A 13980-nucleotide genomic window follows, 5' to 3' on the forward strand; every position below is an offset into this window, starting at 1 on the left:
CACCGGCCAGAGCTGGGGTGGTGAGACTTCCCAGCGTTAGGTTGTGCCTTAGTCAGATGGGGCCGTCTCAGTCGTTCCCATATTAATATCAATCAGTTGGGGCGTTTAAGTCGCCGCCATTTTGTAATGTGACTAGAGCTGGGCATTCCGTGGCGCCTTATTGCCAGCCCTTTACGAGAGGGTCATACCACATTAATAAATATACTTATGACCTTTAAATCTAATTGTTACGGTGTCCGTGTCTTTATTGTGTCAGCGTGAGTTATTTTTAGTTAAGCTAGCTTAAAGTGTGTGTTAAGGTTCAAGCCAAATAAATGTATAGACGCCTTAGTACACACCTGCAGATTCTCCTGAGAGCCAGGGGTGTGCTCAGCATTAATGCAGGCCCTGCCCCTCCCAGCTCTGACACAAGCCGGGTACACACCTGCAGATTCTCCTGAGAGCCAGGGGTGTGCTCAGCATTAATGCAGGCCCTGCCCCTCACAGCACTGACAAGCTGGGTACACACCAGCGGGTATGGGTAATGACCGGACCGGACATCAAAATCTGCAGTCCGGAGGGTGTCCCGTCCTGGGGATGCCTTGTCCGGGGGATGCCTGTGATCTTGAACTTTTACCAGGGATATGGGGAGGGGGAGATTACAGCCTCCCTGTATGGTCCGGGCAAGTAGCAAAAACCGGATGGTCCGGACCACACGTGGAGGCTGTAATGTCCCCTTCCCCATGTCCCTGCTAAAAGCTATCAAGGCATCCCCACGGACAAGGCACCCCCCAGGATGGGACACCCCCCGGACTGGACACTACAAGCTCTGGACTGCAGATTTTGATGTTTGACATTCCCGGGTTGGGACCCTTTCACACCAGAAAAGTCCCTGCATTTTCTGGTGTGTGAAGGGGGCGGGAATGAGGCCGTCAGGACGTGGGGAGGAGGTGGACAGTCGGCGGGATGTGGCGGAGGTGGGATGTGGCGGAGGTGGGCAGGAGGTGGTAAGAATACTCACCCCGGTTGCTGGTCCTCCGCGCAGGCCAGGGATCCACACAGGCGGTGGCGCAAATGACGGGACAGGCGGCGGATGAAGATGATGCAGCTCTCCGGTGCCCTCACTGCCACCAGAGAGCTGCGTCATCATCATCCACCGCCTGTTTCCCGGCCGGACAGCACACCGAGGACCAGCAACCCAGGTAAGTATACCCTACCCCATTCACACCAGCCAGGTCCCTGGGTTTAACCCAGGAACAACCCTGCTACATAGCAGGTTTGGATTGCCGGCAAATTAGCCCGGTAATTTGTCCCGGGTACCTTTCACACCAGCGGTAGTGCCGGGTTGTTCCTGGACTCAACCCGGGAATTTAGGCTGGTGTGAAAGGGGTATAATTGTCTCTTGTAGAACTGCGACAGGCACTGACCTGCAGCCTACACTGATACTATACAACTTACATTCACTGATCAGGAACTGTCGCAGAATAATAACATTAACCAATTGGTAGAATAATAAGTGCAACAGTTCACCTCAGTTTAATATAGTCTCATGGATTGTAGCCAATTTCAGCGAGCCCAATTATCCTACCCCAATAACAGAGTGATATTATATCGCAAACAACATAAACCAGTACACACAACGGACATAACTTTATTTATTTTAATACACTTTACCTATATACTTTTTCAATGATCATTTTTTCACTCATTATTCCACTTTTTACATGATTTATTCTTAAACATTTCACTTTTTTTTTTTATAAAAATAATAAAAGTTAATGTTTTAAAAAAAATAAAAACAGTGGGACACACAATTCCTAATAGACAATGCTAGATTTGTGTGCCCCGTATAGGAATCCCTATTCTCTTCTGCTTGCTCGCTGTACGGATTCCTGGGAGCACCTCCCACAATATGTTACTGTGAATACTATTTTGGGCAACAGGGGACAACTAGCATCCACATTTGTAGACTGTGCGGATTGAACTGTACCTTGGTGCAGGCAGGGCCGGTGTAAGGTTTCACATCACCCTAGGCAAAGCTTCAACCTACTGCCTCCACCCCTCCCCCCCCCCCCCCCCCCCCCCACACACACACACACACACACACTGCCACCAATACCCACTTTCCAAACCATTAAGGCATACTTGCCTAACATTCCGGAATAGCAAGGAGGCTCCCAAAAATTTGGTGGTTGACTCAGCCCCCCGGGAAGTTGGGCAAGTCCCCTGCTTTCCCTGGAGGCCTCCATTTGCCGTCCACAATAGAGTACAAGGAGGAGGGGGCAGCAAATTAGGGATGTATGCCTCAAGGGAAAGTATGGAGGTGAGGTCTTCGAAGTTCCCCAGCAGCCACTTGCATTAAGTACAACAAGGATTCTCACAGACATCCTTGATTACAGATGAATCATGCCTTGTCCTTGCTGGCGATCCGCCAGCAGCATGCTGCTGGCGGATTGCCAGCAACACGGCGCCGCTATCTGACTGTGACGCGCGTGCGTCCCCCACGCACGCGCGTCACAGTATCCGGGCGGCGAGGCGGACGCATTACTGTCCGCCTCCCGCTCGAGGGGCAGGGGGGGGACCCGAGGAGGCTACGGGGGGTGCGGTCGCCCGGTGTGGGCGGCGGGGCAGGGGTTGGCGACGCCATCGCCATCCCCTGCAAAGATGAATCCCGCTTGGTGGTGCTACCCCCAGATCCAGTTGCCTAAAGCTGTCTAATGGTAGAGCCAGTCCTGGGTGCTATGCTGAATTGTGCTGCTGAGTGAATGGGGCTAGTGGACAGCAGATGGCGGTGGTGCGCGTGGCACTATGTATTGTACCTTGGGGCGGGCTTCGGGGGTCATAGGGCAGGCATCAGGGGGCAATGGGTGCAGGTGTGCAGTAGATATGCCGGGCCCCAGTAAAATGTCAGAGGCGTGGCCACCTACTGCTATTAGGTCACACCCCAAAAATGTTTAGGGGGGGTGGGGTGAAAAAAAACTGTCTAAATTCTAGGTGGGATTGTTGGTATTGTCTCCCCCTCCCCTCAGCAGCAGCACACACCTACAGCATGTGCTGTGCTGGTAGCAGGCTCAGCATGAGTTCTCACACTGTCAATGGCTCAGGTGTGTGCTGCTGCTGCTGCCCAGGAGGGGGAGGGGGTGGACGGACCAGGGCCCCTCCAGCAAGCCCGAGTCTGGGTAATTAGTACCCACTCCCCCCACTTGGCGGCCCTGCATGCACGCCCCTATGTACTGTACCTGGGCGCAGGCTTCAGGGGTCACAGGACAGGCTTTAGGAGGTGATGGGTGCAGGTGTGCATCAGAGCCGTGCTGTTCTGAATTGTGCCGTTGAAGTAATCCTGTCGCCCGGTGAGAGCTGGCAGCTGGCGATACCTGCGCCGGGAGTTACCCTGATGAGAGCAGATCCATCTGTAACTCCGTGTTTTAGCCCGGGAAGTCCAGCACTGATTAAAAGCTGCTCCTATCGATTTATAGCCCCAACGTTAGTGAATAATCCCTAAAAGCTGATGCTTGAATTTGTGTTTATGAATTCTCATTATTAGACTTTGTACACGGCTCAATAAAATAAAGGGAACACTATCATAACACGTCCTAGATCTGAATGAATGAAATATTCTTATGAAATACTTTGTTCTTTACATAGCTGAATGCGCTGACAACAAAATCACACAAATTATAAATGGAAATCAAATTTATTAACCCATTGAGGTCTGGATTTGGAGTCTCACTCAAAATTAAAGTGGAAAAACGCACTATAGGCTGATCCAACTTTGATGTAATGTCCTTAAAACAAGTCAAAATGAGGCTCAGTAGTGTGTGTGGCCTCCACGTGCCTGTATGACCTCCCTACAATGCCCGGGCATGCTCCTGATGAGGTGGCGGATGGTCTCCTGAGGGATCTCCTCCCAGACCTGGACTAAAGCATCCGCCAACTCCTGCCAATCAGTGTTGCTTCCTAAGTGTTGTACAACAAAGAAGGATTGGCACAGGCACAATAATTTAATACATAAGAAAGTGATATAGAGAAACCAATGTTAGACCTATAACAGCTTATATATAATTTAGCTAGGTACTGGGTTGGTGGTGCTCCCAAAAAAGTTCAGCAAAGCAACTGAATATATAGATGTGTCCCAAGTGGACAGAGGCAGAACACAGTGGGTTTTGGGGCACACTTGTAAAAGATAAGGTATAGGTGAAGGAAAATGAGAGAATGAGTGAGAGTAAAATTTAACTTTTATTAAACCCTTTTAATATACGTGCTTCCTAAGTGGACAGTTTCATTTCACAGAAGTGTGATTGACTTGGAGTTACATTGGGCGGGATGCTATATAGCAGAAATGCGGTAAAAACCCCGTTTTCGGGGTTTCTACCGCATTTCTATATGCTATATGGCGCCTCCGCAGTGTCAGCGCTGCGGAGGGAATCGCCAGCTAAAGCTGGCGAATCCCTGCAGAAGCCTATGGGCTTCTTACCGCAGCGCTGTTTGAGGGATCCGTCACGGATCCCTCCCAGCGTGCCCTGCGGCCGGCGCCGGGGTCTGCGCATGCGCAGATGGACTCCCGGGTCACAGACCCGGAAGTCCAGCGCCGGCACCGCATCGCAAGGGACAGCTCTTACCGCAAGAGCTGTCCCTTGCATGAATAACGGCATATGTTATAGCATATGCCGTTATTAAAAATGCGATGTCCGGCGAAGGGGGGCCGCGGATGTTATAACATCCCGCCCATTGTGTTGTTTAAGTGTTCCCTTTATTTTTTTGAGCAGTGTATGTATGGGTCTATTTTGTTAATGTGCAGATCATAGGTTCTCAAACTCTGTCCTCAGGATGGTGGATGGAGCGAGACATGATGTCCCAGATGTGCTCAATTGGATTCAGGTCTGGGGAACGGGCGGGCCAGTCCATAGCATCAATACCTTCGTCTTGAAGGAACTGCTGACACACTCCAGCCACATGAGGGCTAGCATTGTCTTGCATTAGGAGGAACCCAGGGCCAACTGCACCAGCATATGGTCTCACAAGGGGTCTGAGGATATCATCTTGGTACTTAATGGCAGTCAGGCTAGCTCTGGCGAGCACATGGAGGGCTGTGCAGCCCCAAAGAAATGCCACCCACACCATTACTGACCCACTGCCAAACCGGTCATGCTGGAAGATGTTGCAGTAGGGTTACCACCTAGTCCCTTTAATTCCGGACACATGTTAATTACACAGGTTCTGTGGCAGTTTAAAATCAGGTGAAGTGGAGTCTTGAAGTCAGCCAGCCATAGAACCTGAGTAATTAATATGTGTCCGGAATTAAAGGGACTAGGTGGTAACCCTATGTTGCAGGCAGCAGAATCTTTGCGTTCTCTGGCAAATGCCAAACGTCCTGCACGGTGTTGGGCTGTAAGCACAACCACCACCTGTGGACGTCGGGCCCTCATACCACCCTCATGGAGTCTATTACTGACTGTCTGAGTAGACACATGCACATTTGTGGCCTGCTGGAGGTCATTTTGCAGGGCTCTGGCAGTGCTCCTCCTGTGCCTCCTTGCACAAAGGCGGAGGTAGCGGACCTGCTGCTGGGTTGTTGCCCTCCTACGGCCTCCTCCACATCTCCTGATGTACTGGCCTGTCTCCTGGTAGCGCCTCCATGCTCTGGACACTACGCTGACAGACACAGCACAGCTCACATTGATGTACCACCCTGGATGAGCTGCACTACCTGAGCCACTTGTGTGGGTTGTAGACTCCGTCTCATGCTACCACTGGAGTGAAAGCACCGCCAGCTTTCACATGTGACCAAAACATCAGCCAGAAAGCACAGGAGCTGAGAAGTGGTCTATGGTCACCACCTGCAGAACATCTCCTTTATTGGGGGTATCTTGCTAATTGCCTATAATTTCCACCTGTTGTCTATTCCATTTGCACAACAGCATGCGAACTTGATTGTCAATCAGTGTTGCTTCCACAGTTTGATTTCACAGAAGTGTGATTGACTTGGAGTTACATTGTGTTGTTTAAGCCTTCCCTTAATTTTTTTGAGCAGTGCATGTATGCGTCTATCATGTTAATGTGCAGATCATAGGTTCTCAAACTCGGTCCTCGGGACCTCACACAGGGCATGTTTTGCAGGTCTCCTCACAGAATCATATGAAATAATTAGCTCCACCTGTGGATTCTTTAAAATGTGTCAGTGAGTAATGAGTGCACCTGCCGGGACCAACTTTTAAGCTATGTACACCCACTTCGTTTTGCTTTAGATTTGATGTTAGATTAGATTTTCTATTAGATCTGGCATTAGATCTTCCAATTCTATTTGGCATTAGATCTGTACTTTTGCATTAGATATCGAATTCGATTTACATTCATGGTACATTGTACACATTCGAATTACAGGATCAAATTCGATATTTCCTTGGCTGCACAGTAGATTTTTCTGTTCAATTTTGAGATTGAAAGTGTCCTAAAAACCATTCTACGTGGATTCGATTTTGCTTCTCAAAGCAAAATTGAATCAAAAATAGCCAAAAATTGATGCATGTGTATAGGGCTTGAGAATCATTGGTGTAGATCAGTGGCTCCCAAACTACAGACTCCTTACTTGTGTATGTCCATGTGGTTGCACCGATTGAGACAGCTGGCATTAGTACCCGTGCATGCCACCTTATACACCCCCATTGGTTGCTCCATTACACTTCACCCTTGACCTATGGCATCTGCAGTGTCTCCATCTGACCGCGGCCAGGGCCGGTGCAAGGTTTCTTGGCACCCTAGGCAAAACTTTTGCTTAACGCCCCCCCCCCCCCCCCCCCCCCCTCTACACACACACACACACACACACAATTTCCCAGTTAGTCAGGTGAAAGTGTTGTCTCATACATTTTCCTACCCCATTTGAGTGACACAGAAGGATGTTGTGGGTGCGGGAGTTATTAGTAGGGACTGTGTGGGGAAGTTGTAGTGACACATGGCAGCAGGGGGAGGTGGTGGGGTGATAGTAGTAGCAACTGGGTAGGGGTAGTTATATTGGCACCTGTGGGAGATGGTGGGTGAGGGTAGTAGTAGTAAAGACATTGTGGCACTTGGCAGGGGTGAGGGAGGTAATAAGGACTGTAGTGGCACATGGTAGCTGGGTGAGGGTAGTAGTAGGGACTGGGTGGAGGGTAGTTATAGTGGCACAGGGTATCTGGGGGAGCTGGTGAGGTAAGGGTGGGAGTAGTAGGGACTGGATGGGGTAGTTATAGTGGCACATGGTAGCTGGGGGAGCTGGTGAGGTAAGGGTGGGAGTAGTAGGGACTGGGTGGAGGGTAGTTATAGTGGCACAGGGTATCTGGGGGAGATGGTGAGGTAAGGGTGGGAGTAGTAGGGACTGGGTGGGGTAGTTATAGTGGCACATGGTAGCTGGGGGAGCTGGTGAGGTAAGGGTGGGAGTAGTAGGGACTGGGTGGAGGGTAGTTATAGTGGCACATGGTAGCTGGGGGAGCTGGTGAGGTAAGGGTGGGAGTAGTAGGGACTGGGTGGGGGTAGTTATAGTGGCACATGGTAGCTGGGGGAGCTGGTGAGGTAAGGGTGGGAGTAGTAGAAGGTACTGGATAGGAGTAGTAGTGGGGACACAGACCATCTGGATTTAGCATAGGCACACTCACACAGGATGATAGAGGAACCCACCTAAATCCACAACTCCCCATACAGCTGTGCACATTCATCATTCTTATTTTGCTGTCTTGCACTGGGCACTGGGCAGCTCTTCTGCTTTCTCCCAGTCTGAGATGTCTCACGAACTCCGGGAGTAAGGGGTAGTCTGCAAACTACATGCCACTATTCAAGTGTATTCAACACTATTTGGATACACTTGGAAAGGGATATATAGTTTACATACCTTCCCTGGCTCCCAGCGTGAGATCTGAATGTAACCTGTCTGACCGACTGCAGCATGAGGGGGAGGGAGACACGCTGATGACTCCTGTTCCTGCCTGCCTAATACTGGAGCATGCTGAACATACAGTATGTATTTCTATAGTGAATAATAGGAGGATCAGCACTAAAATGAAGAGGGGGGTGCCCTGTGTCCTCTTTACCCTGAAAGTTTCTAAAGCTTAGTCAATGGCCACAGCATTTTGCCTGACAGCCGTGGAGTCAGCAGAGGAGCTTACCCGGCTGTCAGGATCAGCATACAGGACTTTGTCCCCGCGCTGCTGCTGCTGCCCAGCCCACCACACCACAAGAAAAACAAATAGCATTTTACCGATGACCAGGATGTAGTGGGGGGTTACTTACTGCTCCCTGCTGCTACCATCTATTTATGTCTTCTGGTTACTGTGTTCCCCAGCCGCCTTGCGTGGTCCTGCCGCTGAGAGACTTCTGCTGGCAAGGACTCAGGTACCGCTCCATGTAGCTGCCGTCAGCTGTAAAGCGCTGCTCCAGGTGAGGCATGGGCTTCTTGCCGCCCCACAGAAAACCCGCAAAAAATTATTAAAAAAAATATAAAACCAGTGGTCAAGGGACCGGCTGCTGTTTTGGTGGTACACCAATTAAATGTTGGACTGAACAAGGGGCGCCCTCTAGCGGCCAGCGCCCTAGGCAGCTGCCTAAGCCTGCCTAGTGGTAGCTCCGGCCCTGACCGCGGCCTCCGGAGCTGTCTGCATAGAAATGCAGCCACTTGCAGTGACACACCGGTGCCCATCCCAAGCCCACTGAACGCCCTACTAAACACCTGCCACAGCATCTCTGCCACCATTCTAGTACAGTTTGAGACACAGTAGCCGCTTTCTGCATACAGTCAGGGGAACCAGGGGCGGAACTACTGCTGGTGCAGTGCACCGGGGCCCACTGACGCATTTTTTTTTTCAATGTTTATTTGTGGCAGCAGCGTGCCGCCATCAGGGAGATACTGCCAAACCACTCAGATGCTTACCGCGGCGACAGCAGCTCCGGCCAGTAGCTCCCAGCTCCAGTGAGCAGCAGCTGGGGACTGTGCGCTGCAGTGCAGGAGGATACCAGGCGCCGGCTTGAATGTACTGGCTGCAGCAGAGCCACTGCCAGGGAGCGGGAGACTGTGCACTGAGGCACAGGAGAAGAAGGCCGGCTCAGCGTACAATGCGATTGTACAGGCTGCGCTGCAACAGGGAGTGGGAGAGTGCGTCTGGATGGAGCAGGAGCTGGGGACCATGTGCAAGGAACAGAAGAAGTCTCCAGTGCTGGCATTGCTGGTGAATGTATTCAGCTTCTTCAAACCACTGCACTCCCTTCTTCCTCACCCCTTCTCTCCGCTCTGCTCTCCCTCTGCTTTGCACCACTACCCCTCTCTTCCTTAAGGGTTAGAGAGCCAGAGGGAAGGGGGATATAGTAAGTTGTGCATACAACCCAAAATTGTCCAGTACAGGGAGGGACAAATGCTCTCTATCTGGACTTCCTTCTTAGAATATATATATGATTGGCAACCCCTGCATACAGAAATTTCAACACAGGTGATTCTAATCATAAATTAATGGGGGGGGGGGGATTCCAAGTACCGTATTTGCCGGTATAAAAGATGCCTCCCCCCCACACAATAGGAGGGCTGCTTCTCCTCTTCCGGCAGAAGGCGCCGGAGATCTTCTTTCTTGATCCCGGCGTCTTCTGACCTCCTCAGCGGCCGCAGGAGCTCTTCTCCCCGCTGCAGTCTTCTGCGCCGTCCTCCAGCGTCCTCTTGCTCCTCAGCCGGGAGACTTGCTTCCTCGCCCTCCCGGCAGAGTCTGACGTCAGACACCGGGGGTAGGGCCGAGTACGGCGTGGCAAGTGCTGATTGGCTCACCGCAGCCATCTGCCATTGGCTCCCACCATTCGGGAGCCAAGGAGCCGTGCTTTGGATCGGCGCCCGCAGCAGCGCCAGATTCGAAGCACCGCTCCGCTCGCCACCGCTTCCATCCCCGCTGCACCTATACTGTGGGAGCGGGGATCATACAGCTGATCCCCATGCCCGGCTCCCCTGAATTAACCCTGCTCATCCTGGCCCAATCCCAGTGTACCCGGCCAATTGGAGGAATGTTTTTCAGGAGAAAAAAAGTTGTCTTATATGCCAGCAAATACGGTAAATATGAAGTGGATCATGTTGGGAGGTCTGGATTTTGTATCCTCCATCTTGTCACATGGAAGAACAGCAGGCTCTGTACCCCTTACACACTGGGACAGGAATTAGGAGAGCTGGTGTCACAGCTGAGGGGCCACAGGGGTCAGTATCCCGTGTCACCCCCTTAATCTGGCTATGCCCATTGGCATTGCGTGCAGGTAGGAAACAGGCCCACAATGTTTTAGCACTTAATATATTATACCACTTGGTATACTAGCACAGGAATTGCCAACCCCGGTCCTCACTAAACATCCAGATTTTAGTGATATCCAGGCTTCAGCACAGGTTTACTAAGGGCGTATGTACTAAAGGGAAAATGCAGTAAAACAGGGGTTTTACCGCATTTTCCTATGTACCATTACCCGTCCGCCCAGTCTCCGCCTGGCAGGGTATCGCCACCCTCTGGGCAGGGGGACACTGCCAGCCGCCGGGATGTGATAAAGTTCCCCACACACCACATTACAGGTATTGCGGGGGTCTCCGTCACCACAACCGATGCTAGCTGCATATGTTAGTACATATGTGGCAGCATCGCGGCGGCTGGCAGGCGAGGGGCGGCGATGTGTATTAACCCCTTCCCGACATTTGACGTACATTTACGTCATGGTCGGGATGTACTTCCCGACACATGACGTAAATGTACGTCATGACTTTAAACTGTCACCGCCTCTATAGACGCGGTGACAGAGGGACGATGTCTGCTGTCCCTGACAGCAGACATCTTCCCTCATTGCCCAGGGGGGGCAGCGATACCCCCACCCATCGGCGATCGCTGTGATTGGCTGTTCAATGTGAACAGCCAATTACAGCGTTTTCTGTGTACCGGCGAATAACGTTCGCCGGTGACACAGGGATCGGTGGTGATTGGTGCTGTTAAGTACAGCACCAATCACCACCGGGTGTAAGGGTGTCACTGGTGGTCACCCCACCTCACCCCACCTGCCCCCAAAGGCTGTGATTGCTCCGTCGGACCGACGGACCAATCACAGCCATTACACCTCAAATGAAATAACGCAGACAGCCCTGCAGCCGCCATTCCGGTCAGGAACAGCGTGCAGAGCGGTCTCCGTGCCCATCTGTGCCCTATACTGACCTGATCAGCGTTGGTGGCATCCGTGCTGCCAGCTACTGGTGCTTCCTGGTTGCTCTTGCTTCCTGTCTGCTTGTGCTGCTGCTGCTGCAGCGTCATTGTGTCAGAGATATATATATATATATATATATATTGTGTGATATAATTTTGTATCTGCTGCCCCCTGCTGCCCCCCTTTTGTATAAACTAACTGATCAGCACCTTTTTTGGGGTGCAGGGTTTTTTTTTTTTTATATATACCCTGTCAGGTTGCACCCACAGTTGTGTGCCTGCTGCCCCTCACTGCTAATCAGTGTTGCATCACTGATCAGCAGCTGTTTAAGGCCCTTGGTTCAAGAGGTACAGCAGCTTGCGGTACTGTGCGCAAGAACCAAAGAGGCCTCCCAAAAACGCACGTTGCCCAATTACTGAGAAAGGGTGAAAGCAGGGGAATATGCACCGAAAATATGTTGTTGGTCAAATATAAGGACAAGAGGGATGTCCTTATACTGACAACAATTCACGGAGACAGTACCACCTCCGTCCCTGTACGAGGTACCAGTACCCACACCTCAAAACCTGTTTGTATCCTAGATTACAATAAGTACATGGGCGGAGTGGATCTTTCAGATCAGGTACTGAAGCCGTACAGTGCCCTGCGGAAAACAAAAATATGGTATAAGAAGCTGGCCGTGTATATCATCCAGATGGCACTGTATAACGCTTACGTACTATTCCGTTCTACCAGCCAGACGGGGACATTTATGCACTTTCAAGAGGAAGTCATAAAGGGCCTAATATTTGGGAACCAGCAGGCAGAGGGCCCCAGTACTTCTAGTACTGGCCCCCGTATTGTACCAGGGCAGCATTTTCCTGATGAAATCCCCTCCACTGGAAAAAAGGGCAGGACACAAAAAAGGTGCAAAGTTTGCTATAAAAAGGGAATAAGAAAGCAAACTATTTTCCACTGTGAAACTTGCCCCGACAAACCCGGCCTATGTATGAAGGAGTGCTTTAAAATATACCACACATCTATGGATTATTAGGTTCATCATTTCACCGTGCTTCGGGGGTCTTGCTAATGCGACATAGCACCCACCATTCATTCCACCAGAATGTGTGCTGCAAAATCCAAATATCACTCCTTCCCTTCTGAGTCCTGCCATGCACCCAACTGGTATTTTTTGGTCACATATGAGGCATTGCCGTACTCGGGAGAAATTGGGGCACAGATTTTGGGGTGCTTTGTCTCCTTCATTCCTTGTGAAAATGAAAAATTTTGAGCCAGAACTGCATTTTTGTGTAAAAAAAATGTAATTTTTCATTTTCACAGCCCAGTTGTACCACAATTGGTGAAACCCCTGGGGGTTTGAAATGTACACTATACCCCTAGATGAATTCCCTGAGGGGTGTAGCTTGCAAAATGGGGTCACTTGTGGGGGGGTTCCACTGTATTGGTGCTTCGGGGGTCTTGCTAATGCGACATAGCACCCACCATTCATTCCACCAGAATCTGTGCTGCAAAATCCAAATATCACTCCTTCCCTTCTGAGTCCTGCCATGCACCCAAATGGTATTTTTTGGTCACATATGAGGCATTGCCGTACTCGGGAGAAATTGGGGCACAGATTTTGGGGTGCTTTGTCTCCTTCATTCCTTGTGAAAATGAAAAATTGAGCCAGAACTGCATTTTTGTGTAAAAAATGTAATTTTTCATTTTCACAGCCCAGTTGTACCACAATTGGTGAAACCCCTGGGGGTTTGAAATGTACACTATACCCCTAGATGAATTCCCTGAGGGGTGTAGTTTGCAAAATGGGGTCACTTGTGGGGGGGGTCCTAACTTTTAGCATCTTATGGTGCCTAGAAACCTACATGGTGCCTAAAAAATAATCTCATAAAAAGGAGGCTCCAAAATCAAGTAGGTGCTGCTATTATGAAGCCTGTGGTTTGGTCAACGTGCACACTAGGGCCACATATAGGATATTTATGAAAACAAAAGAATTGGGGGAATCAATTTTTAGTTACATTTCTCTAGTAAAATCGACTGTGTTCCTTAGAAAAATGTATTAAAATTGAAAATCTGCAAAAAAAATGAAATTTTGAAATTTCACCTACACTTTGTTTTAATTTCTGTGAAACACCTAAAAAGGGTAAACAAACTTCCAAAATGCTGTTTTGAATACTGTGAGGGGTGCAGTTTTTGAAATGGCATCATTTATGGGGGTGTCTCACATACAAGTCCCTCAAAGTCACATCAGAACTGAACTGGTTCCTAAAAAAAAAAAAAATCAGTGTTTGAAATTTTCTTGAAAATTTGAGAATTTGCTATTCATATTTTAAGCCTCCTAGTGTCCAAAAAAAATTAAAAGGAGGTTGAAATAATGATGGAAACATAAAGTATACATATGGTCTATGTTAGTTATTAACTATTTTGAGTGGTATGATTATTTGTCTCACAAGCAGAAAATGTAACATTTTGCAAAATTTTCAATTTTTTTTTACGACATTTTGGTATTTTTCACAAAAAAACACAGACTGTATCGACCAAAATTTACCACTAACTTGAAGTACAATGTGTCACGAGAAAACAATCTCAAAATCACTGGGATAAGTAAAAGCAAAAAAAAGTTATCCCCACTTAAGTGATACATGTCAGATTTGAAAAAAAGGGCTCTGTCAGGAAGGCAAAAACAGGCTGCGTCGGTAAGGGGTTAATACATCCCGCCCTAAGTGATATCCAGGCTTCAGCACAAGTACTAATTAGGTCACCTGTGCTGGAGATCAGTAATACCTGCACAGTTAGTGTGCCTTGAGGACCATGGTTGGGAATGCCTAT

This window comes from Crinia signifera, chromosome 7 (assembly GCF_055691185.1).
Source record: "Crinia signifera chromosome 7, ASM5569118v1, whole genome shotgun sequence".
Taxonomy (NCBI): domain Eukaryota; kingdom Metazoa; phylum Chordata; class Amphibia; order Anura; family Myobatrachidae; genus Crinia; species Crinia signifera.